This window comes from Myotis davidii, unplaced genomic scaffold (genome assembly GCF_000327345.1).
Source record: "Myotis davidii unplaced genomic scaffold, ASM32734v1 scaffold262, whole genome shotgun sequence".
NCBI lineage: Eukaryota > Metazoa > Chordata > Mammalia > Chiroptera > Vespertilionidae > Myotis > Myotis davidii.
Window position 1 is genome coordinate 228,904 of NW_006293541.1, and position 23,989 is coordinate 252,892.

Sequence of the window (23,989 nt, forward strand, 5' to 3'; positions counted from 1 at the left end):
CCTCCTCCTTCTCCTTCTCCTCCTTGTCTTTGTCCTTGTAGGCCTTTAGGAAAGCTGCGGAGTGAGGGCAGGGAGCTGCCCTGCCCCCGGCCCTCCCTCCCTGAGCCTGAGCGCTGGGGGCTTGCACGGAGGACACTGGCCTGACTGTGATGGACTCTGGACATCTTTGGATTCAAACAGTGCTTCGTGAATGTTGTCTTTCTGCACTAGGATCCAAGCTGGGGCCCGGGGTATCATTTCATAACCTTTTAAAAAGTTAGTGCTTAGGGAGTTATTTTAATGGCTATTATACAAATACATCATGAGCACATCCACTGTGATTACAGCTGGGGCAAATCAAGTGATAAGAGTGGGCCAATTTGAAGAAATACGCGGTAACTATCAATGACGCTGACACAGCGCGCTGGTGAGGAGCAAGGCGCGCTGTGTCCGCCCAGCCCCTCCTCTTCCCAGCCCCCCCGAAGGGAAGGGTGTTGCTCCTCGTCCCCTAGAAAGCCAGTGACAAAGTGCTGGCCGGGCCTGGCCGGGGCCTGGGGGGACGTCCAGCCCAGCCCCTTCGGCGGCCCCTGCGCCTCTCTGGCTGGCGGGCTGGAGGAGGCCGCGGAAGCTCTGGGTGGAAGGAAAGTTTCCATTTCCATTACTCAGCTGATCCTTGACCCCGTTACCACGGATCATCAAAACCTGGCGGAGGCATCAGCTTTTAATGAAAACACGGCTTACGTGGCCTTGAGGACGGAGGCGGAGGGTGGCCTGTGCAAATTGCACTTCAGGGTGCGGTGCTGTCCGCACAGAATGGTGACAGCCAGCGAGTCAGCCGCACAGCTGTGAGGGCCCCTTTCTTTGGGGCTGTGATTGCACCCCTCTTTGACTACGAGGACAGTGTGTGGAGGAGGGAGCTGCTCCCAAAACAGGACAGGCTTAAATGAAGACCTGAGCATCGCTCCCGGGCCTGGAGGGGCTGGGCCCCACAGCCTGCGCCTCCAGAAGCCCCACACTTGGCTTGAGGCCCAGTGGGCGCCTCTAAGGCTCAAGTATCAGGCAGGTGGCACCTGGTGTGGGTGTCGGGGTCTCTCAGTGAAGGTCTGGGGCAGCTCAGGGAGTGAGGGCCACTCAGCAGATGCTGACTGAGGCGGATTCTGTGCCCAGCACTGGGCAGGGCACGTGGTCGGATGGCTTGAGGCCTGGCAGGGACAGAGGAGGGCTGAAGCATCGCTATGACACAGCTGGGCAGACGTGCTGTGGCTGTCCGCCTCCGAGAGCTTGGTGGAGGGGGAAGCAGGGGGGCAGGGGGACGGGTGTCCCCAGCTCCCGTGGCCTTGGTTCTTCACTGTGTTGCATGGTGTGCACAAGAGTATTGCCACGAGCAAACAAGCAAGTGTATCCCATTGTCATTTGCTTGTGTGACATACTTTTGGGACCATGACACCAGGCTGGGCTCAGTTGGGTGCTTTGAAGGGGGCCAGTGGAGGTGGGGAGGGGAGGGAGGCAGGCGGCAGGATGTGGGGACCATTTGGGGAGATTCATCTTATAGTCACTATCAATTCGACTCATCTGAGGCATTGAGAAGCGCTTCTTAGAGGCCTGCTTGCTGGTGAGCTGGGCTGGTCCCTGGGCCCCAGGCTTCCTGCTCAGGCTCAGGGGCCCGCCCAGCCCGGGGTGAGCCAGGTGGTGCCTGCAGAGCTGCAGCGGGGCCAGGGCCGCCAGCTCCCCACTTCTCACCCACCTCCCTGGCTTCCTGCCATGTGACCAATGAATCTCTGGGGCTCAGGAGGTCCCAGGGACTGAGCCCCAAAGGCAGGATCATTGTGTCCTTGACCTGTGCCCGTGGGGGAGGTGGGCGTGCGTGACCACTGGGCCCCTTATTCCTTCCTCCTTCCTGGCCTCAGCCCAGGTGCCTGATGGCTCCTGCATCTGCTGCTTTGTCTCTGAGATAGCTTTGTTTGAAGAAACAGTCATTTCAGGCTGCAATTTGGCCAAATGAGCCTGGCTTTTGGCGAGGGGGTGATAATATCTTTTTTGTTTGTTGGGGAATAAAAGGCCTGAGAAAGCAAGTCCCCCATTCTTTGGAAATGTCTTTCTTTGGTGACTACTGCCACAGGCGTAGCTGGATGTTCTCTGCTGCGCCCTGGAGAGTTGAGTTGCATCCTGGTGCTGAGAACAATTGGAAAGGGAGAGCTTGTCGCTTATGATGATGGGATGTAACTCACATACTCTAACACTCATCCTTTTTAAGTGTGCAATGTGGTGGTTTTTAGTCTAGTCACAAAGTTGTGCGGTCATCACTAGTTTGTAATTCCAGAACATTCTCTGTTCCCGCCCAAGTAAACTCTGTGCCCATTAGCACTCACCCTCCCTCTGGCAGGTCCCCTCTGGCAGGCCCAGGCAGCCCCGTGGGCTTCCCGTCTGGGTTGGCCACTCTGGACCCTTCCTGTGGACTCAGTTCTGGCTGCTTCACTGAGCACGTGGCCCCGGGGCGCCTGCGTGCTGCTCTCAGGACCTCGCTGCTCCCGGCTGTGAAGCTCTTCAGGTGTACGAGTGTGCCCCATCTATCTGTTCATTCGTTTGTGGATAGATTTATTTTTAATCAATTCCAAAGGTATTTTTAAAAAGTTCTTATACAGGAAACTCTTTCATTGGTTTATCTTCATGAAGGGCAAATCACAGGTCTTTTGAGGGGACAGGAGCGGATTTGTCCCTGAGGACTTTCCGGGCGTCCACCAGCCCCAGGGGAGCCTTGCTCACCCCTCCCTGCCACTTTCCATCGCTCTCTGCTCGCAGTTTCCTGCTCTGTGGCATCTGGGGGTCTCCCCCACTCCTGGGAAGGCCGCTCTTCAGCATGAGAGGTGTGTTTTGTTGGCCTGCCCCAGCCCACGTTGCCAGCACAGCTCGCCCTCCTCGGGGCTGAGGCTGCCCCAGGCCTTCCCCCTTTGGGAGGTGGTCAGGCGCTCGCAAGGTTTTGGCCTTTGTGCATTTTCAGGCTTCCCTCGCTTACCTCTTGTTTTCATTTTCTAACTTGATTTTAGAGAGGAAGGTGGAGAGAGAGAGGGATAAACTCAGTGTGAGAGAGAAACATTGACTGGTTGCTTCCCGGACATGCCCCTGACTGGAGATTGGACCCACAACTTAGGTATGCACCCTGATCAGGAATTGAATCCACAACCGTTTGGTGTATGGGACGATGCTCCAACCTACTGAGTCACCAGGCCAGGGCTAGCTTACTCTTGCTGCTGCTTCTGCCCATCAAACTCTTATGCATCCTGCAATGCCCAGCTCATCCACCATTTCCTCCAGGAAGGCTCCCCAAACCCTCTCTCCTGGGGCTCCCATATGCTTGTTCATTTGTCTTGTGGCTGGGTGGGGAAGGTGGGGCTCTTACAATACTTAATATTGGGATGGATGCTGGAGTTGGTGCCTGGCAGGCATTCACTCCTTGGCTGTGGGTTCTGGGGGTCCTGGGGAGGAGAAGGGATGCTGGAGTTGACAGCAGCTGGCTGTGCACCTGTTCTCCCATTCTCAGTTACACACCCCCTGTGGCTTCTGGCACACCAGCGAGGTGCCTGCTTACAGATGTGGAGGTACCAGGAGTTGAAGCCACAGAAATCTGCATAATTTGGTTCAAAGCTCAGCTTACCAGGCCACATGACATCCCCCCAAACCCAATCTGGCTAACATGAGGCTGAGGTGCATGGCCAGCTGGGAATCATGGATGGCACAGTGGGGCGAGGACACCTCTCTCCCAGTGGAAAAACATCACAAAACAGCCCCTTTCAGAGCCTCGGGAGGGACTTGAAGGGGCTGACACACAGTCACTCCGCGCGACTGGCTTCCCATCTGGTTGGCCCTCTTGACCCAAATGTGCTTCTCGCCATTAGCTCCTGTTCTGAGTTAGAGATCCGCTTGCCTCTCAGCCTCCACCACTTAGAATCATTGAATTCTCACCCTCCATCTCCCCTGTGTTGGCTCCTTCTAAAGTCACAGAGAGCAGGGCCAGTACTCGGGCGGGGAGAGAGAGGAGCTCACCGTGGGTGCAAAACTCAAGGGGCACTCGAAACTCAGCCATCAAGATAAGATCTTAGTGCAATATCTTCAAAATAAAAATTAATGCAAACACTTCCCTATTAACCAAATATCAAAGTTTTCAGTAGAGACAACAGCACAGAGATCCCTGCGAGGCCTCTACCATCAGCACCTGAAGTGAGTTCGAGTTCGATGCCCCTTCTGGGCCCGGGAAGCTCCAGGCAGATGCATCTTCCAACCCCACAGCCAGGAGATGGCTGCTGGCCCCGACCCTCAGCCTGCACAAGCCGTCATCTGTAGGCAGGGGTGGCTGTACCTCCATCCCAGGTGGCAGTCTGCCTTAGGGCTGTCTGACCGATAGTCACTACATCGTGAGCTGTAGCTCTAGTGTTTTCCTTCTTTGCACCTGTCTCTTCCTGTTTTCAGTGGGTTGCTACTGTGACACTAAGAAATGTATAGACAATCATTTACTTCCTATTTCGGAGTCAGTTCAAGTTTCATCTCTGTCTGAGTCTTCCCCAGGTTGCTCCAAAGGTGCTTTTTCTCGGTTAGACACCAAGTTGACTCAAAGGCAGAGCAATGGGAGGCCAAAGTCTTTTCTGTTATCTTCTAAGACGCAGGGCCTGCCTCGCTGTCTTCGGAGACACGGCCTGCAGATAGGGACAGCGGAGGATGCCGCCGACACCTTCTCAGCTAAGAGGCGCGAACTCGCCCCACAGGTGGGTGGCCAGCCACCTGCTGATGTCTCCCCAGCTTCAGGCCAGGCCATCTGTGTTTGAATCTGAGCATCGCTGGCTGTGAATCCATCACTCTTCGTGAAGGTATGTAACGTGTGTACGTGATAGGCATACAGAAGATGTCAGTTAAGAAAAAAGTGATGTTTTTTACCCCGTACTCTTAATGATATATTTATCTTCAAGCATGCAGTGCTAAAGAAAAGGCCACGTGAAACTGGGTCTGACCCAGTTTAGTAATCCTCTTGTGTGCTTAACCTCACTGTTGCTTTTGTCACAATATTTACTGTGATTCATAATGGCTGTCTGGAAGCAGGTCCGCCATGCGCGTTGTAGGACAGGCGAGCGGAGAGGCAGTCTGCTGCTTTCTAAGCAGCGTTGTCCTTGGCACCGATGGACGTGCTCACAAAGGTGTGAACGGAGTGGAAATATCAGCCACCTTAGCCCGCGGGCTTGGAAAACACGATGTACAGTAGATCTAAATATCAAGGTCTTTGATGGCAATGTATTTATAGCAGTTCCAGGGGGAACATTTTTCAATGAGATTTACAAGGGACCACGGACTCTGGACCATGTATTTATACACGTATTTGGTTTCCCAGCCTCCAAAATAGCGAAGAGCTGGAGGTCTGTCAGATAAGCCCTGGAGCCCGTGTTCTGGGAGGTGACATGGGTCTCTGTTCCCGTAGCAAATCTTTCTGTAATAATGAAAGCAGAGATGCTATCTGCCCCCGCGCCACAGGGAACAGGATGCAACTTAAGAAAGTGATAACATCAGCCGACTGGGAACTGCAGAACCAACGTCAGGGCTGGTTTAAAATAATGCGCCTTTTAACCGCCCTAATTCTATTGCCCCTGGAAAGATCAATCATTTAGGATCCCAAGGCTAATATTAACATTAGAGCAAGTGTTTAGGGTCAGCAGGAGTCACGGGGCTGTGGGAAGATTCAGAGAAAGCTAACAGATGAAGGTTACCTTTTGACTGGGAAGTTGGGGGTGAAGGGTGGGCCTAGAGGAACAGGGTCACCCCCAAAGATCTAAATGACGACTGAGCTCCCTGGAACAGTCATGTGCAGGCATTTCTGCAGAGCCCATCAGAAGCCTTTTGTTCTGCTTTGTCTTGTAACGGAGCGAGAGGCCTTGGCAGGTCTGCAGAGCTTTAGTTGTAGTTTCGTTATGACCACTGTGTAGCCATAGCAATGGTGTGGCTTTTCTTGTACCGTAGTGATGCAGGATGCCCTTTGAATATAGAGGTCCGTAAGGAGAGGTGAGTTGATACACAGACAACGAAGTTAAGGAAAACGCTGCATGTTGAGTCTGTTTCTCCAAGGGGAGCTTTGTGGTGCTCAGGGCTGGGGCCGTGCGTTAGGGAAACAATAGATGCTCCATCAAGTCACATCGACTCATTTCAACTTGTTCCCATTTCAATTTTCTCTTTGGCTATTTATTTACTATCATTATTTTTATAAAAGAGCTTGTTTGTTTTGAGATGGTGGTAGATTCCCACGCAGTTGTAAGAAATACAGAGAGGTCCCATGTGCTTCGGACCCACTTCCCCCCATCGTGGCCCTCTAAAAATCACAGCCCAAGGATGGGCATGGACACAGTTGAGGCACGGGCCATTTCTGTCACCACAGGACCCCTCGTGGCCACACTCACTTCCCTCCTCTTCACCCCTGGTAACCACTCCCCTGGGCTCCAGTCCCATTTCAAGAACGTTGCTGACAGTCACGGGGATGTAAGTACAGCCTAGGGCAGTGGTCGCCAACCGGTGGTCCCTGAGGTCCGAAAGGTTGGCGACCGCTAGGCTAGGAACATAGTAACACTGTGATAACTATGCACAGCACCAGGGAAGTGTGCTGAGTGAAAAAAATCCCTATGCTGCAGACCTGAAACTGAAAGTAAACTGTAATGGAAAAGTAAAAAAAATTAAAAAGAATGTTATATGAATGGATCCACACAGTGACATTGTGGCTTTGGGACTGATTTTTTTCACTCAGCACAATTCTCTGGAGAGTCACCCAAATTGTTCCCTGTCTTGGGAGTCCCCCCTGTTTATTGCTAAGTAACATTCTCTGTAATGGGCGCACGACCGTGGTTGAAAACCCTCTGCTGGGGGACATCTGCGCCGGGGCCAGTTTTTGGGGGCTACACATAAAGGTGCTCTGAACACCCGTGCCTGGGCTGCTGTGAGGAGGGGAGTTTGCATTTCTGTGGACGAATGCCCGGAGTGCCATTCCAGGTGGAGTGGTAGTTGCATGTGTCATTTTGGAAAAGAAACTGCCAATTCTCTGCGGACTGGCTGTCTGCTTCCCTCTGCGCTCCCCGCCATGTCCTGCACCCACACCCTCACTGCCCGTGGCGACGTCTGCCCTCCCAGAGGTGCGCACACCTCACCGTGCTTCCACTTGCACTTCTCGGCGGCTGATGACGCTGAGCGCTGTCCAGGCGCTGGCGTGTCTTCTTGGCAGTAGGTCTCTCTGTGTCTTTGGCTCATTTGCTGATTGGATGGTTGTTGAAATTTTTTAATGTTAAGCTTTCATAGTTCTTTATGTATTCTGGGTATGGGTCCTTTGTCAGATGTGAGGTTTGCAAATACTTTTTCCTGGTCTGCTGCTGGTGTTTCCATCCTCCTAAAAGCCAACACTGTCATAGAACAAATACTTTTAATTTGATGAGGTCCAATTTCCCCATATGATTCATGCTTTTTGGCGTTAAGGCTAAGATCTCTTTCCTGTGTCCTACATCCCGAAGATTTTCTCCTACTTTTTTTTCTAGAGCCTTATAATTTTATATTTAAGCATGTTTTACATTTTGAGTTAATTTCTGTAGAAGTAAGGTGTGAGGTTTAGGTTGAGAACAATCTTTTGTTTTTATTGTTCATGGATGTCAATTACTCCAAAACTATTTGTTGAAAAGTCTGTACTCTCCTTACTCAATTGCTTTTGTAGCTTTGTTTAAAATTAGTTGGGCATATTTGTGTGGGTCTGTTTTTTAGTTTAATTTTGTTTTTAACATATACATTTTTAAAATATGTTTTTATTGATTTCAGAGAGAGGAAAGGGAGAGGGAGAGAGAGATAGAAACACTAATGATGAGAGAGATTCATCGATTGGCTGCCTCATCCATGCCCCATGCCGGGCATCGAGCCCAAAATCCAGGCATGTGCGCTGACCGGGAATTGAACTGTGATCTCCTGGTTCATGGATCTATGCTCAACCACTGAGCTACCCTGGCAGGACAGAGAAACTTTGGTTTTGTAAATCTCACTTGAGGATATTTTTTCCATTGATTTTATTTTTTAGAAAGAGTGGAAGGGAGGGAGGACTGGGCAGGGGGAGAGAGAAAGAGAAAGAGAAACATTGATGTGTGAGAGACCCATTGATGGGTTGCCTTGTGCACACACCCTGACCAGGGCTTGGGGATCAAACCTGCAACTGAGGTATGTGCTCTTGACTGGGAATCTAACCCGAGGCCCTTCAGCGCATGGGACAACACTCTAAACACGTGGCAGCCAAGATGGCATTGTATTTTTAATTTTGGTTTCCAATTGTTCATCGCTAGTCAATAGAGGAGAATCGATGTGTCTGTGTTGCTCTGGTATCCGATGACTTTGCTGAGCTCCTCATGAGTTCTAGAAGGTTTTGTTGTCCATTTCTTGGGATTTTTTTGGCAGACAATCATGCCACCCGAAAACAGGGACACTTTCGTTTCTTTCTTTCCTACATGTAGGTCTTGTATTTCTTTTCTTGCTTCACCTCGCTGGTTGGAATTTTTGGTCTGATGTTGAATAAGAGTGACATCTTTGGCTCGCTCCCCCTCTTCGGGAGGAGGGGTTCTTTTTTCTTCATTACGTGAGGTGTTGGCTGTGGGTGCTGTGTAGAGGCTCTTCATCAAGTTGAGAAGCTTTCTCTCCATTTCTGTTTTCTGAGAGATTTTATCATGAATAAATGTGGACTTTTCTTGAAGCCTTTTCTACATCAATTGATAGAATCCTGTGACTTTTCTTACTTATTCTGTTCACATGGTGGATCCCATTCACGCATCACTGGGGCCTTGGGTTAAGGTGCCTGATTCTTTTAATGTTGCAGAATGTATATGCTAATATTTTGCAAAGGATTTCGCATCTACATTCATGAGGAATATTGCTGTGTAGTTTTTGTTTGTTTGTTTCTGTCCTGTCTTTGTCTGGTTTTGCTGTCAGGGTAATACTTAGCTTCATAAAATTAACTGGGAAGTTTTCCCGCCTCTACTATTTCCTGGAAAAGGTTGTGTAACACTGGCTTTTATTCTTCTGTAAACATTAGGTAGAATTCTTCAGTGAAGCCACCAGGACCTGGAGACTTCTTTTTAGGAGTTTTAAAATGACAAATTCTGTCCACTTAACAGTTATGTGTTATTCAGATGACCCATTTCATATTTGGTGAGTTGTGGTAGTTTGTGTTCTTTGAGGGTTGGTCCATTTGCTCTAAGTGAATGAATTTATGTGAATGGAGTTAGTCACAGGACTCCTTCCGTGTCCTTCTGAGAGCGGCAGGGCCTGTAGTTGTATCCTGATAGGAACATTTGTATCTTTTCTCATTTCCCCTTTTCAATCTTTGTGGAGATTCTAAAAATCAGTTTTTTGATCTTAGTAAAGAACATGCTTTTTAAAAAATGGACTATTATTTTTCTGTCCCAATTTCATTGATTTCTTCCCTCTTCTTTATTGTTTCCTTCTTTCTGCTCGCTTTGGGTTTATTAAGCTTTTTTGACCAGATTATTGAGGTTGGAGTTTAGGTTATTTATTTGAGACTCTCGCATTTCTAACACAAACACTTGGGGCCATAACATTCCACTAAAGCACCAGGTCAGTGGTGTCTTCACTTTCATTCATTCATTGTATGTTTTGGTCACAATGGACGTTTCCTCTTTGACCCCTGGGTTATTCAACAGAGTGCTGTTTAGTGGCCTGGTGCTTGGAGATTTTCCTGTTATCTTTCTGTTGTTGATTTCCGGGGGATTCCATTGTGGTCAGAGAACACATACTATATGATTTCTATAATTTAAATCGGCCCAGGTTTGTCTTATGGCCCGAAATGTGACCTATTTTGGTATCACAGTCGATCTGTGTCCATTTAGGAAGTAGAAGCTACATAATATATTCAACAAGAGACATTGAACATAAGAATTATTAACTATATGAAGAGTGACTGTAAGACACAAGGGCACTATACATATGTCCTTATATATATATTCCTAGGATTGAGAGAAGGGCGAACTTGGAAGGGGTTCAGACTCCATTGGGGAAGCTGTGGTCTAGCCACCAGCTAGCAGAGGAGTTGGCTGGAGGAGAAGACTAGAGCGTGTCTGGCGTGTAGGGTGGACTCTGGAGTGTGGGCAGGAAGCATGCAGTCACAGCAGGAGGTGTGGGTGTGCCTCGGGAGTCTGCACACCAGTGGGGACAAAGGCCTCCGAGCTCACTGGCTGCACGTGGGAGGAGGAGTGGTTCCCTGTGGACATCAGGCCATGGGTGGGCTGTGCACAGGCTGTGCGGGGTTGCAGAAGGAGCTGCACATCCACGTGGACCCTCTGGACCACAGGCAGGCTGCATGCAGGCTGAGCAGGAGCTGTAGTTTCCATATGAGGGGGCTGCAGACAGGTTAGCGCCAGGCTGAGGCTGCAAGGTTGCACGGGGCATGTATCGGGGGCTCTTGACAAGGCTGGCTCCTGCAGATATCCTCACACCCATACCTCTTGACCCTCTCCCTGGCCCCTGCTGGAAATGACAGGAAGCCTCTCCCTCCTGGAATGTCCTTCCCTCCTGGAATGTCCTTCCAACATCTCTGTTTCCTTAAGACTAAATTGTAAAATTAACCTACAATAACTCATGTTTAAAATTTTAAAGGATGAAGGAGAAAGACATAGAGAGCTATTAGTATATGTAAATAAACTCATTCATATCATGTGCATAGCAATCGCAAGCCATGCTCCTCCTGCTTTCCCTGCTGCACTTGGTCATGGGTTGACATTTGTATCTATGACCTTCCCATTCCATCCTTTGCTTGCCCTCAGAGCAGAACCTCAGCGGCTCTGGGCTCTTTACCTCTTGGAGTGTCTAGTTATCCCTGAAAAGTTTGAATCTGTGGCCATAGATGTCTCTGGAGAAGGCGAGGAGGAGGATTACAGTGTCTTTGTCCCAGGGTGCTTTTACAGGGGACCAGGCTTCCCTGTCATCAGGGGCCTCTGGGCCTGCAGACTGACAGGTCTGAAACTTGGTGACTCTGTCTGGTCTCTGGCTACCATACTTAGAGTGTTTCTCATAATGCAGATCAAGTGACATCCTAGCAGGCTGACCCCCTGTTTCACTGCGAGGGACACCTTGATCCATCAGCACCTAATAGAGGCTCTGAGACCCAAAGTATGCCGACTACGGACACATCCATATTGCCCACTCCTCCTTCGACAACTAAGTGCAGCCCCTCGGCCTCTGCTATTCTGGAATTCCATCTTCCTGTCGGAATCAGGGAGCCTGTCTCCAAGTTGCATCCCTAATAGTCATACTGGAGAAAGAGCAGTCACACAGGTGTTCAGGAATTGAGGGCCCTCCTAATGTATTGCTCAGTGTCCTGTGACAAGAGAGACTTCTGGGTCGTTTTGAGGATTGGAGTTTGGGGGCTCAGTGGGTTTGATGATTGCACACAATACTTCCTGTCCAGTGCTCCTCTTTACCTGACTCCTCATCTGCATCATGCTGGAGAAACCCTGGCATCTCAGACTCACTAAATGTAGGTGACCATTGTGTCCATGATCCAGTCAGCCAACCAAGTAAGCTGTTACAGCAACATTCAGCTCTACAACTAAGACATTAAATTGAGAATCTCTAGTCAGTACGGTGGGTGCTGTCAATGAATTTGGCCAGATGACTGGTGTTATTTTCTGTTGTTGTTGTTGTTGTTGTTGTTCTTCTTCTTCTTCTTCTTCTTCTTCTTCTTCTTCTTCTTCTTCTTCTTCTTCTTCTTCTTCTTCTTCTCCCTCTCCTCCTCTTTTTACAACACCTCTTCCTCTTCTTAATGAATACCCTTCTTAAAGAATACCCTTTTCTTGTCTGTGAAGCTCTTTATCTGATCTTCATATCTAAATGATAGCATTGCTAGGCAAAGTAATCTTGGTTGTAGGTTTTTGCTATTCATTATTTTGAATATTTCTTGCCACTCCCTTCTGGTCTACAAAGTTTCTGGTGAGAAATCAGCTGACAGTCATATGGGTGCTCCCTTGTAGGTAACTAACTGCTTTTCTCTTGCTGCTTTCAACATTCTCTCTTTGTCTTCAATCCTTGGCATTTTTATTATGATGTGTCTTGGTGTGGGCCTCTTTGGGTTTTTCTTGTTTGGGACTCTCTGCACTTCCTGAACTTGTAAGTCTATCTATTTCAGGTAGAGGAAGTTTTCTGTCATCATTTCTTCAAACAGGTTTTTAACATCTGGCTTTCTTTCTTCTGGCACCCCCATAATGTGAATGTTGGTATGCTTGAAGTTATCCCAGAGGCTCCTTACACTTTCTTCATATTTTTGAATTCTTTTTTCTTTTCTGATTGGGTGATTTTTGCTGCCTTATATTTCAAATCATTGATTTGATTCCCAGCATCCTCTACTCTACTGTTGAATACTTATAAACGATTCTTTATTTCAGTTAGTGTATGCTTAATTTTTGACTGGTCCTTTTTTATGTCTTTGATGTTCTTACTAAGGTTCTTGAAATTCTCATTAAGATCTTTGAAAGTCTCACCGAGTCCCTTGAAGCTTTCATTAAGATCCTTGAGCAACCTTTAAACTATTGTTTTGAACTCTGCATCTGTAGTTTGCTTGCTTCCATTTCATTTAGTTTTTTTCCCCTGTAGATTTCTTCTGTTCTTTCACTTCTGACATGTTTCTTTACATTTTGGCTGCTTTCCTGTGTTTGTTTCTATGATTAGGTAGAGCTAATATGTCTCCTGGAATTGGTAGCGTGACCTTGTGTAGTAGGTGTCCTGTGGGGCCCAATGGCTCAACCTCCCCAGTCACCTGAGCTGGGTATTCTACGTGTGCCCCTGTGTGGGCTGTGTGCACAGTCTTGTTGCAGTTGAGCCTTGATTGTTGTTGGCATCACTGGGAGGAATTGACCTCTAAGCCAATTGTTTATAAGAAACAGTTGTGACTACAGTGGAAAAGCTGCTGTGCAGGAGACACCCCTATGGAGCAGGCCTTGCTTCAGTGGGGCTTTGGTGCTCACTGAGTCTTCCCCTTGAGTGTGTCCCTTGTGGATGTGTAGAGTTGTAATCTGGTATGGTCTGAGGCTGTCTACCAGTTATACTGGCTCTGGGGCCTCCCAGGAAGTACAAAGTCAGCCACTGCCTGTGCTCTGCCTGGGACCACTACTAGGAGGTACTGAGTGATCTGTGGATGGCTACCACTTGTATTGGGTTTAGAAGTGCCTAGGCAAGTCCAAGCTGTGAAGCAAGGCAGCTGGGACTAATGCCAGGTTTTGGGCCTCTTCCTGATAGGTATGGGTAATACTGATATCAGCTGCTGCTTATTTGAGAGATTTTAGGAAAGTCTGAAGCCTGAGCCAGGACAGGCCATTCATATGGAAAAGCCACTGCAAACAGCATGGGTGGGGCTACAAATTGGATGGGGTTCTGTGACAGGGGCAGTCTCAGCACAGGAGCAGTCACGCCTGAGAGCACCTCTGTCAGGGAGAAAACTGCCCCTGAAATCTTACCCTGATGCCAGACAATCCAGTTCCACCCCAAATGTCCCAGGTTCCTTTAAGCTGCTGCCCCAGCGCTGGAACCCAGAGGAATTGAATCCAAGTAAGTCAATATTCCAGCCCTTTAAGAGGAACTGCCTGGGTCTTCAGTAGCCTCCATGTCACTCAGTCACAATGCTCCCTGGTTTTTATAGTCCAAAGTTACGGGGGCTTTTCTTCCCAGCCCTGGGCTAGGGGGTCTGTTGTGGGGCTGGGACCCCTCGCTCCTCACGGGAGGGCTCCCCTATGAGATAACCCTCCCAATTAAAAAGTGCCACACATGGTTGTCAGACCAGCCTGCTCTGCATCTCTACCTCTCCTACCAGTCTCAATGTGCTTTCTTCTTTACTTCTCTAGTTGTAGGACTTCCATTCAGCCACATTTAAGGTGGTTATCAATGGTGGTTTTCTGTATTTTAGATGTAATTTTGATGTGGGTGTGGGAGGCAGCGAGTACTGGTGTTTACCTATGCCCCCATCTTGGTTCTGAACAACCCCTTTCAAAGCATCAACCCCAAGTGGGGGTGTCACAGGTTTTCCAAGCTGAGGAAGACCAGTCTTCCCAGACAGAGAGAAAGTTGTTACTGCTAGAAAGAGAGACTCAAAAAGATATTGAGGTCAACACTGCCAGTGTCGCTAGGTCCAATAAGATATCCTTATTTCATGTTTTAGCATCTATTTCTTGCCCAATTAAGACCCTAATTAACATGTGGGAAACATGGCAAGACTGAATTCAATGGCTATTTGAACCCAGCCACCTGCACCATTAAGTTTCATGCTTGATTTTCAGCGATGCCAGTCATGTGGCTCTAAGGAATAAGAGATCCGTTTAGGCTATCTGACTCTCTGGCTGTGACCCAAGGTGGGAGTTAATGAATCTGAGCTGGTCATTTTCTCTCTGTAAGTGCTCCAGAGCACTAAAAAATTCATCTCACAGTACAGCCCTTATAATCATTGTCCCTGACAGGTGGCAAGAGTGGGAGCTACTAGTGCTTGAGCTCCTAAGGCATGTGCTCCTATTGGCACCTAATCATAATCAAGCACAGATGATAGCTTGCTGACTTGTGATACCACTGCACTGGCAAGGCGCTCAGAATTTCACTCCAGTTCAAGAGCATGACCATCTTTGGGGATCTGTCTCTTGGGACCTCTCCCAGTACCAATTCTGTAGTAGTCTTTATCTATTCAGGAGATAGGAATCACACAGTAGGTTACACTGATTCACTGTAATAAAAGGGTAACCACAAGGTAGAAGGAAACTCTATGTGGCACCCTACGATTGAGAGTGAATACCTGAGGAAGGAGAAACTTGGAAGCGTTTCAGACCTCACTGGAGAAGTTGTGGGTTGGCCCTTGAACAAGAGAAGTTAGCTCCATGAGCCAGACTGGAACAACTTTGTCTGGAACTGCTGAGCAAACAACAGGCGACCCTCTGGAGTGCGGGCAGGAAGCAGGTGATGAACAATAGGAGATGTGGGTGTGCATTGGGAGTCTGGGCGCTGGTGGGGACAGAGGCCTTCAGAGCTCACGGGCTGTGCAGAGGAAGTAGGGCTTGCAGAGGGGGGGCTGCTCTATGTGGCTGCACAGGGCCCTAGTTTCACTGTCAAGAAGGCTGCAGACTCATCATCTCCAATCTGAGGCTGGGAGGTGGCAGAGATCACATCTGTGGCCTGTGGTTTGATGGGCTCTGTCGAACAGCCTCATGTTGATAATGTGGCTGCATTCATCACAGTCTATTGGTGTCACTATATACCAGGTGGAGCGAAATGTAGAAACTTTATCTCCCTGTACCCTCCCCAAATATAATGGTCTGAAATATTTCTTCTAAATACATTTAGAACCATATCAGACAGTTGTTTTGTCTCAACCATCAAACGTCATTTAGGAAACTTCAAAGAAATATTGCATTTGCCTATATTTTTACTTTTTCCACTGTCCTTTTCTCTTGCTTGTTGCTTCATCTGTCCTTCTTTTATTCATTTCTTTCTGTTTGGAGAAATCCCTTCAGTGGTTCCTTTAGTGTAGGTCTACTGGTGACAAGTTCTCTTTGTTTTCTGTTATGTGAGAATGTCTGGATTTCCCCCTTGTTCAAGAAGGATCTTTCTGTGGGATATGAAATCTGGCATTGACAATTTTTTCCTTTCATCCCTTGAAAAATGTTTTGCCACTTCCTTCTGGCCTCTGAGTTTCTGATGAGAAGCCTGCGTCATTAGAATTTGTTTTCTCCTACAGGTAAGGTGTCATTTCTTTTTCACTGCTTTCAAGATTTTTTTTTTTGACTTTATAGCTCAGAAATTTGGCTCTGATGTGTTTTGGTGAGGATTTCTTTGGGTTTATTCTATTTGGGGTTCACTAGCCTCCCAAATACATAGATTTATGTCTTTTGCTAAGCTAAAGTTTTCACTCTTGATTTCTTTGACTTGTTTAGCTCAGTCTTCCCTCTCCTCTCCTTTAGGGACTCTTGATTTCATGAATGTGATACCTTTTGTTAGTCCCACAGGTCTCTGAGGCTCTATTTTTTAACCTATTTCCTTCCAGTCATTCAGATTGGGGAATTTCTATAGTCCCGACTGCAAATTTGCTAGTTCTCTGCCCCCACTGTCTCCATTCTGCTTTTAAGCCCATGCATTGAGTTTTCAAAAATTTGGTTGTGATATTTTTCAGTTCTAAAATTTACACTTAGTTGCTTTATTATTTTCTACTTCTTTGCTGAGACTTTCTGATTTTTATTTCAAGCATATGTGTAAGGGTCCCTTGAAACATTTTTATGATCTCTGCTTTAAAATCTTTGTTAGATAACTCCAACACCTCTTGCATTTTAGTGTTGGCATCTATGGATTATCTTTTTTCATTCAGTTTGAGCTCTTTCCAGCTCTTGGTATAAGTGGGTTTTGATAACAATTTGGACATTTTGGGTACTATGTTATGAGAGTCTGGATTATTAAACCGTCTGCTTTAGCTGGCTTTCTTTGATGCTACTCGGCAAGAGAGGAGGGTAGATAGAAGCCCGGGTCACCCACCTAGTCTCTGTTGATCCCCAGGGGAGCTCCTCGTTACTGCTAGGTGAGGATGGTAGTTCTGGCTCCCCTGAGGCCACCACTGGTCTCTCCCTGGGAGAAGGGAGTGCCTTGGAGACAGGATGACTTGGTATTGTTCTCAATGTGGTTTCTACCGACAACATGGGCAAGAGAGGTTTCACTGCTGTCGCATGCTGGTGACCGTCCTGACTCCCAGCCAGGCCTCCTCAGATACTACCCAAGCAGCTCACTGTTGGCTCACCCACACACTGGAGTACTGCTCAGCAGTTGATATTTTACTATAAACATTAGACGTGGATGGATCTCAAAGGCATGATGCTAAGCGAAAGAAGCCAGACTGAAAAAGCAATTCAGGCAACGGCTCCATTTACGTGGCATTCTGGAAAAGGCGAAGCGATAGGCACAGAATGGATCTGTGGTTGCCAGGGGCTTGGGTGGAGGAAGGGGCTGACCAAAAGAGAGAAGGGGCAACAAGGCAGTACATGAAGGTCCTTCTGCAGCTAGATTCTGTTGGTGGTTAGGCAGCTGTGTCTGCATATCAAACTTCTTACAACTGTACACTGAAAGGGTGAATAGTATGGTATGTAAGCTGTTCCTTAATTAAAAACACAAAACTCTAGGCAGGATGGTACTGCTGATGCTGGAGAAGTTCCAGGAGCGTGATCTCGTGGTAAGTATTTGCAGTCAAAAGATCATCTTTGCAGGCCCTCGTTACCATGTGCCCATGGTAATTGAGAAATAAATTAAAAATATTAAAAAACAACACCCAGGGGTAAAACCTGCAGGCCCCACCAAGGTGAACCTGGGCCATGTGTGTGGTGAGTATGCTATGTGAGCATGCACAATGCCTGTCCATGTGCTGTGTTTCCAAGTGCACAGTTCAATGTGCAGGGCTTACTCTTTTTTCTCTTTTTTAAAATATATTTTATTGATTTTTTACAGAGAGAAGGGAGAGAGATAGAGAGTTAGAAACATCAATGAAAGAGAAACATCAATCAGCTGCCTCCTGCACACTCCCTACTGGGTATGTGCCCACAACCAAGGTACATGCCCTTGACCAGAATCGAACCTGGGACCTTTGAGTCCGCAGGTTGACGCTCTATCCACTGAGCCAAACCAGCTAGGGCAAGGGCTTACTCTTGCAACCTTCAGAACCCCATCAGTGCTTGGGACCCTTGAATTCTGCCTGGCATCTGTTTGCTATTTTCCTGGCCAATTAATGTAATTATAGAAAACAATAACCATCACCAACACAATATTCCGAATTATGTGATTTCACTTCATAAACAAATGAATCTGTTTAGCGCCTGCCGGGCCACCAGGAGTTGTGGTGTTGTGTGCCGTTGTGTTTCATGTGTTCTGAGCTGCAAGGGGTCACAGTAAACCTGTGTGGTCAGACCCGCAGTGGAAAGAGCTGTTCTTGGGATGCATCATGGTGAGCAGAGGTCACCTTCAAAGCCGTGTTCCCAGAGAAAGCGGGTGGTCCCGGGTGATCATTCTTACCTTTGTGCTGGCCTTGCCTTCCAGCCAACAAAAAAGCCAGATGCTGTGCTTTCTCCATATGCCATGGGGGAGAGTGCTGGTCACAGCGGGGATCCTTGTCACTTAGCTGAGAACTGTGCCCCCTTGTCTACAATCTCAGGGCTTTTTGTACCCAGACCTGCCCCAATCCCCCCGTTGGGCAGTTGAAGAAGGAAAGGCTGAGGGAAATGCAGATTTTCCCAGAAAGAATCACAAAGCACTGTTGGGCACCTGGGTCTGTGAAGGCATCCACTACAGTGAGTGTGCCCTGCCCGTGCACTCCAGGCTCACTCCTGCTGCTCCCACACCACTCCCTCACCAGCGCCTGTGTGTGTTCAGACACCACCTTCGCAGTGAGGGTTGCCTGCCCATCCTGTTTACCGTGGCAGCCCCCTTCCCCGCCGCACCTCCCCACACTCCTATCCTTCCTTACCGTGTTCTCTTTCCCCCGTAACACCATTCTCTGATACATTATATAATTGACTTTTACAAAAAACGTTCTTATCTATCTTCCTACCTAGAATATAAGCTCCATAACGTTTGCTTCCTGGTGCACCTGCAGGAGACAAACACAGGACACAGCACCTGGCCCTGGGGAGGGGCTCCGTGAACCTCTGAATGGGTGCAAAGATCAGTTTCCAACAGGGCACACTAACCTGGCGTCGTCATGTGCTCCATTTAATGTCGCACTGGAGAGGCTAATTCATCCCACCACTTTCTGTTTGAAATATTTGACTCCATAAACCTAGTGTGTGTTAATGTGAGTGCCCGGCCCCGTCCTTCTCGCCGGTATCCAGCCAGTGGCGGCCACTCCATGCCTTTGGCGCCAAGGTAACAGCTCTGCTGTGTGACCTGTCACCTGTCTCCCAGCTAGTTAGTTTGCATTCCAGAAAATATCTTGGATCTAAAATGAATGTCAAAATATCTGCAAGTGCTTGAGCTGAGTGCCCCAAGAAATGGAGGAAGATCATCTTGTTGCATGTTAAAATGCAAATTTATGGGCAACCCAGGCTCTTTAAACAAATGGGTGAGAAAAGAGGGTAAATGTGGGAGAACACAGAGGCTGTACCGTATCAGCACCGGGCTGGGCTGGAAGGGTGACCGGTGCTGAAGAAGGGAAGCTGAGGAAACTTGGGTCCAAGGCGTGTCAGGACTCTGTGCTATTTGAAGAAAATGCCAAGTACGATGCCATGTACAGGGGGTTAATCAATAATGACCCCTTCAATGCTATGGCATTTATCTGTCCCAGGTCTGTCCCCTGAGAAAAGTGGGTTATCGGTGGACTCACAGTGTTGAGGGATGTGGCCGAGTAAAAATCACCACTGGTCAAAATTACCCTTAAAATTGTTTAGTCAGGCGCCGTGCTGAAGTCATACTGTTTGTTCAGTTAGCTCTTGCTCTCTAACAGCCCAAACAGAGGATTAAAATGATGCCATTTATTTAGCTTGCAATTCTATTGAGAGGTGTTTCAGGCTGGGCTCAGCTGAGTGGTTTGTCAGTTGTGGCTGGGCTTGCATATGTGTCTGTGGGCGGCAGCCGGGTCTGCCGGGGACTGGACAGGCTGGAAGGCCACCCCTGGGATGGCCTGTCTCGGCTCCACGGGTCTCTCTTCCTCCAGGCGGCTAGTTCGGGCACATTCTCCCAGCACAGGCAGAGCAGAACATGCAGGTTCTCCAGCCCTAATCTTGGAACCAGCTGACCATCACCAGTGGCACCCTCTTCCCCAGAGTAAGGGGATGGAGACAAAGTTTCACTCTCTTGATGGAAAGAGCAGCTAAGTCCCCTGCCCAGGCTGTGGAGACAGGGCTGTACAGGGTCGAGGCCGTTTTATGCAGCCTCTAACCGTGCTTCTCAGTACCTCCAACTCAGCTAGTCTCCCCTTGGGTGCTGAAACTTGTCGTATTGCCTTGATTAATCAACAAGCAGAAGGGGGCTGTGTGTTGGTGCACCTTATACCCCAGACACTGACACATGCTCACCAGTGAGAGGCTGGGCACTTGCTTGTTGACTTGACGGCTGGGGCAGTGCCAAGTGGTTGGCATCAGTTTCTTTTTTGCCTGAACTGTGAGGCTGAATTCAAGCCACTCATATGTGCAGCGACCCCGCCGTATGGGCCTTCGGGGGAGTCTCAGGCATCAAAGACAGGAGCAGTGTGGTCCATGCACGTGGGGAATGTCTTCAGACTACAGATTGATGGGCGCAAGCCTGGAGCCAGAAGTCCAAAATCAAGTGTGGGCCAGGCCATGGCCCTCGGGAGGCCCCAGGGGAGGCGCCCTCCTGCCTCTTCCAGCTTCTGTCGCTCCAGCTATTCCGTGGCTTGTGGCTGCGTCGCCGCAGTCTCTGCCTCCATGGTCACCTCTGAATCCTCTGTCTTCTTCTTTTTTTTTTTTAAAATATATTTTATTGAGTTTTTACAGAGAGGAAAGGAGAGAGATAGAGAGCCAGAAACCCGGGAACCCTGAGTCCGCAAGCCGACGCTCTATCCACTGAGCCAAACCGGTTTCGGCAATCCTCTGTCTTCTTACAAGGACACTGGTCATTGGATCAGGGCTACCTGACTCCAGGTACAAATCCTCCTGCCTTAGAGTTCAAAAACAATAAAACAAAGAGAGAAGGTGATATTGGAAAACCTTTCCCTCAATATCAGTATCTGTTCTCAAGATTATTGTCTGACCAGAAAGCCTCGTTTGCAGGCTGGGGGCCAAGTCCCACCTTGTTCTGTCTGTCTTCCTTCTTCTTGAGGGACTACACGTCCCAACCACTGGACTTTGGGCAAATCTCTCCACCTGTCTGTGCCTCATTCCCCTCCCTGGGACCCCTCCAGCGCCTTCCTGATGGGCTGTTATGCGGGTCAGGTGACCAGGGACAGTTAAAATGCACAGAGCAGGCTCCGTAGAAGGCTCTGCTACATCTACTAAAATCTGTAAAGTCCTCATCTCCCTTTAGGCAGACTGACACTTTGGGTAAGTGATTGACTTGGAAAAGGAAGAGAGAAAAGCGCATTAATCTCTCAGCGATTGCTCCCGTTCTGCACAGAGGCCGTGATAAGTGCTGCTAGATGGAATCTGCTTAATCCTCCACCTTCACCCTCATTTCACAAAGGAGAGTCCTGACCTTAGAGGGACTTGCAGAAGCCACTCAGTGGGGTTAGAGGCAAACTAAAGCTGGAACCTGGGGTCTTCCCTCAAGGCACCCCCAGGTCTCCAGGACGCCTGGCCAGGGACAGCCTGTCCCGCCAAGCCTCCCTGACACCAGCCTTTTCCCTGCAAACATCTGAACCCCCTGGGCCGTCTGCAGGGAAACCACATCATTGGTTTATGAAAATCAGGCAGTTGAAGGGACGCGTTCCTAGACAAGCCCCCCGTGCCCAGGGTTTTTGAGGATAAACTCCATCCTGGCTCACTTATCTCGATGTGTTTAAGCAGAATGTGCTTTGTCACCCAGCGGAATGAAATCGGGTGAAGCCATGGCGAAAGCTATTGTCTGTCTAGAGCAGCTTGGGGAAGGGACCCAGGTTTGGGGGAGGGGATGCTCCATCCGACCGAGGCGGCCCCATCTGGTCACCCTTCTCGATCACCCCAGGACCTGACAAAACTCAGAGACGCCCTGGCTCTCTGGGGAAACTCACCCACACACATTATTTAAGTTGTTATCTCTTTTGGGTCCTGGCGGGCCCAGACGCATAGGTGAGCAGACAGTTGGAGGTTAATGAGGGGTGAAGACTGGCAATGTGGCCCCAGAGGCCAGGAGCAGGACCTAGAGATGCCACCTGGGAAAAGCGTGGCCTTTAGTAGACGAGCCAGGCCTGGCCGACCGTCTTCCCTTCCCGCTCCGACCGGCCGGAGTGGACACCAGAGGACTGGGGAGCCCTGGCTGGGCTCAGGGGCCCAGGAGGAGGGAAGGTCAGCTCTCTCTGGAGGGGCTCACCAGAAGGTGTCCCAGGTCAAGATCTTAACTTAGAGGTGCAGTCCCCCAAATATGGAGCCATCCCGCTCTGTGCAAGAGCATATGAGGGGTCCACAGACATGCATTTTAAAAGATTCATTAGTTATATATTTATTGTAATGGTTCTTAGAAAAAAACAACAATCTTCTCTTTTTGGTAATGACATAGTCCTCCCCCTTTCTTTCCCAGTTATTACACTGAAGGTATGTACCTTGCATTTCTTGGCCAGTGAGGATAAACATCTTTTCAAATGACTTTTTAAAATTGTTTTGATTAAAATTTTTTAAAATTAATAGACTTAATTTTTTAGAGCCGTTTTAGGTTTATAGAAAAATGAGGGGAAGGTAGAATTCCCAAATACCACCCACCCGCTCCCCCGTACAGTTTCCTCTATTATTAGCATGCTGCATTCGTGTGGTACTTTTACTGCAATCGATGAGCCACTATCACACATTAGTATTGACTGAGGTGCGTAGTTTACACCAGGGTTCACGCTGGGTGTTGCATATCCTCTGGGCCCATCGTTACGGTCCCCTCACAGCAGTTCACTCCCTGAGCATCCGCTGTGCTCCGCCTGCTCACCCCGCTCCCCTCGGACCCTCGGCAACCACTGGTCTTTCTACTACTTCCACAGTTTAGTCTTTTCCAGAATGTCAGAGCGTTGGAATCACATAATATGCAGCCTTTCAGGCTGACTTTTTCACTCAGTGACATGCGTTTAAGTTTCCTCCATGCTTTTTCATGGCTTGATAGCTCCTTTCTTTTAGGCACTGAATGATATTCCATTGTCTGGATGGAACGCAGTTTACCCATCACCTACGGAAGGAGGTCTGGTTGCTCCCAGGGTTTGGTGATCGTGAACAAAGCTGTGGTAAACATCTGTGTGCAGGGTTTTGTTATGAATGTAAGTTTTCAGCTCACTGGGTAATGGTATCTTTTTTCCTTTTTAAGTCCTCATGAGATGGCTTTTTAGAGAGTGAGGAGCGGGGCAGAAAGGAGGGAGAGAGGGAGAAACATTGATGTCAGAGATCACATAGATTGGTTGCCTCCCACGCCCCAACCAGGACTGGGAGTGAACTCGCAACCTGGGTACATGCCCTTGATCAGGAATTGGACCCGGGACCCTCCGGTGTGTGGGCTGACACTCTAACCACTTAGCAACACCGGCCAGGGTATCTTTTCACTTTTTAAAAGTTGTGAAATATACCTAACGTAAGATGTGACACTTTAGCCGTGTTTAAGTGTGCAGTGAGCGGCCTTGAGCACACGGACACGCACATGGCTGTGCACAGGCTTCTGGAGTGACAGGGTGTCAGCGAGACAGCCCCAGCCCCCGGGTGTGAGGTGTCAGCGTGCAGGGCGGGCTGAGGCCGGGGACTTGTCCCTGAAGCGTTTCAGCCCCTGTGTTCTTCCTGAGAAAGTCTGTCTGTTTAATACATTGATAGCATTTCTCAGCAGCCACCTGCGTCAGGACCCCAACAGTGAATTTTTGAAACGATTTCTTGCCCAGGCCCCGTGATCTGCTTTTTTAAAGGGGGGCCTTGGGAATGCTCACTCTGTCCCTCAGGTTCCTCCCGCTTCTCTGTGAGCAGCTGTGCACTGGCGCGATGAAGATGGCTGCTGGGCGGGGAGGGGACATGGAGGAAGCGAGGGGCCCATCGAGTCCCCGCGTTGTGGCCCCTGAGGATGGCAAGGGGGAGCACTGGACAGTGAGTCCAGCTGGTCAGGTGGTCTTCCCTGGCTCCCGCCTTCCCAGCCCGGTCCCTCGTTTCCCCCTCCGTGCAATGCGGGTGCTCCCATCGGCCACCTCCTTGATTCAGAGAGAAAAACAGGGCAGCGGCTGGTTGAGTTTTCTGAGGAAAGTACCCTCTCCCGGGAGGTGTTAGCGGGCGCGCTGCCCTGCCCAGGGATCAGCTGCGACGGAGAGACGTGGCTTTGGCTGTGAGCACAGAGCAGGCTGCAGGGGACA

At 48.9% G+C, this 23,989-nt stretch overlaps 1 protein-coding gene across 1 annotated transcript in view; it reads left to right on the plus strand.

The window, feature by feature from the left end:
- ZNF831 (zinc finger protein 831) overlaps nucleotides 1-23,989 on the plus strand; it is a 93,385-nt gene that overhangs the window by 7,830 nt on the left and 61,566 nt on the right. The gene's annotated exons all lie outside the window — the stretch shown is intronic.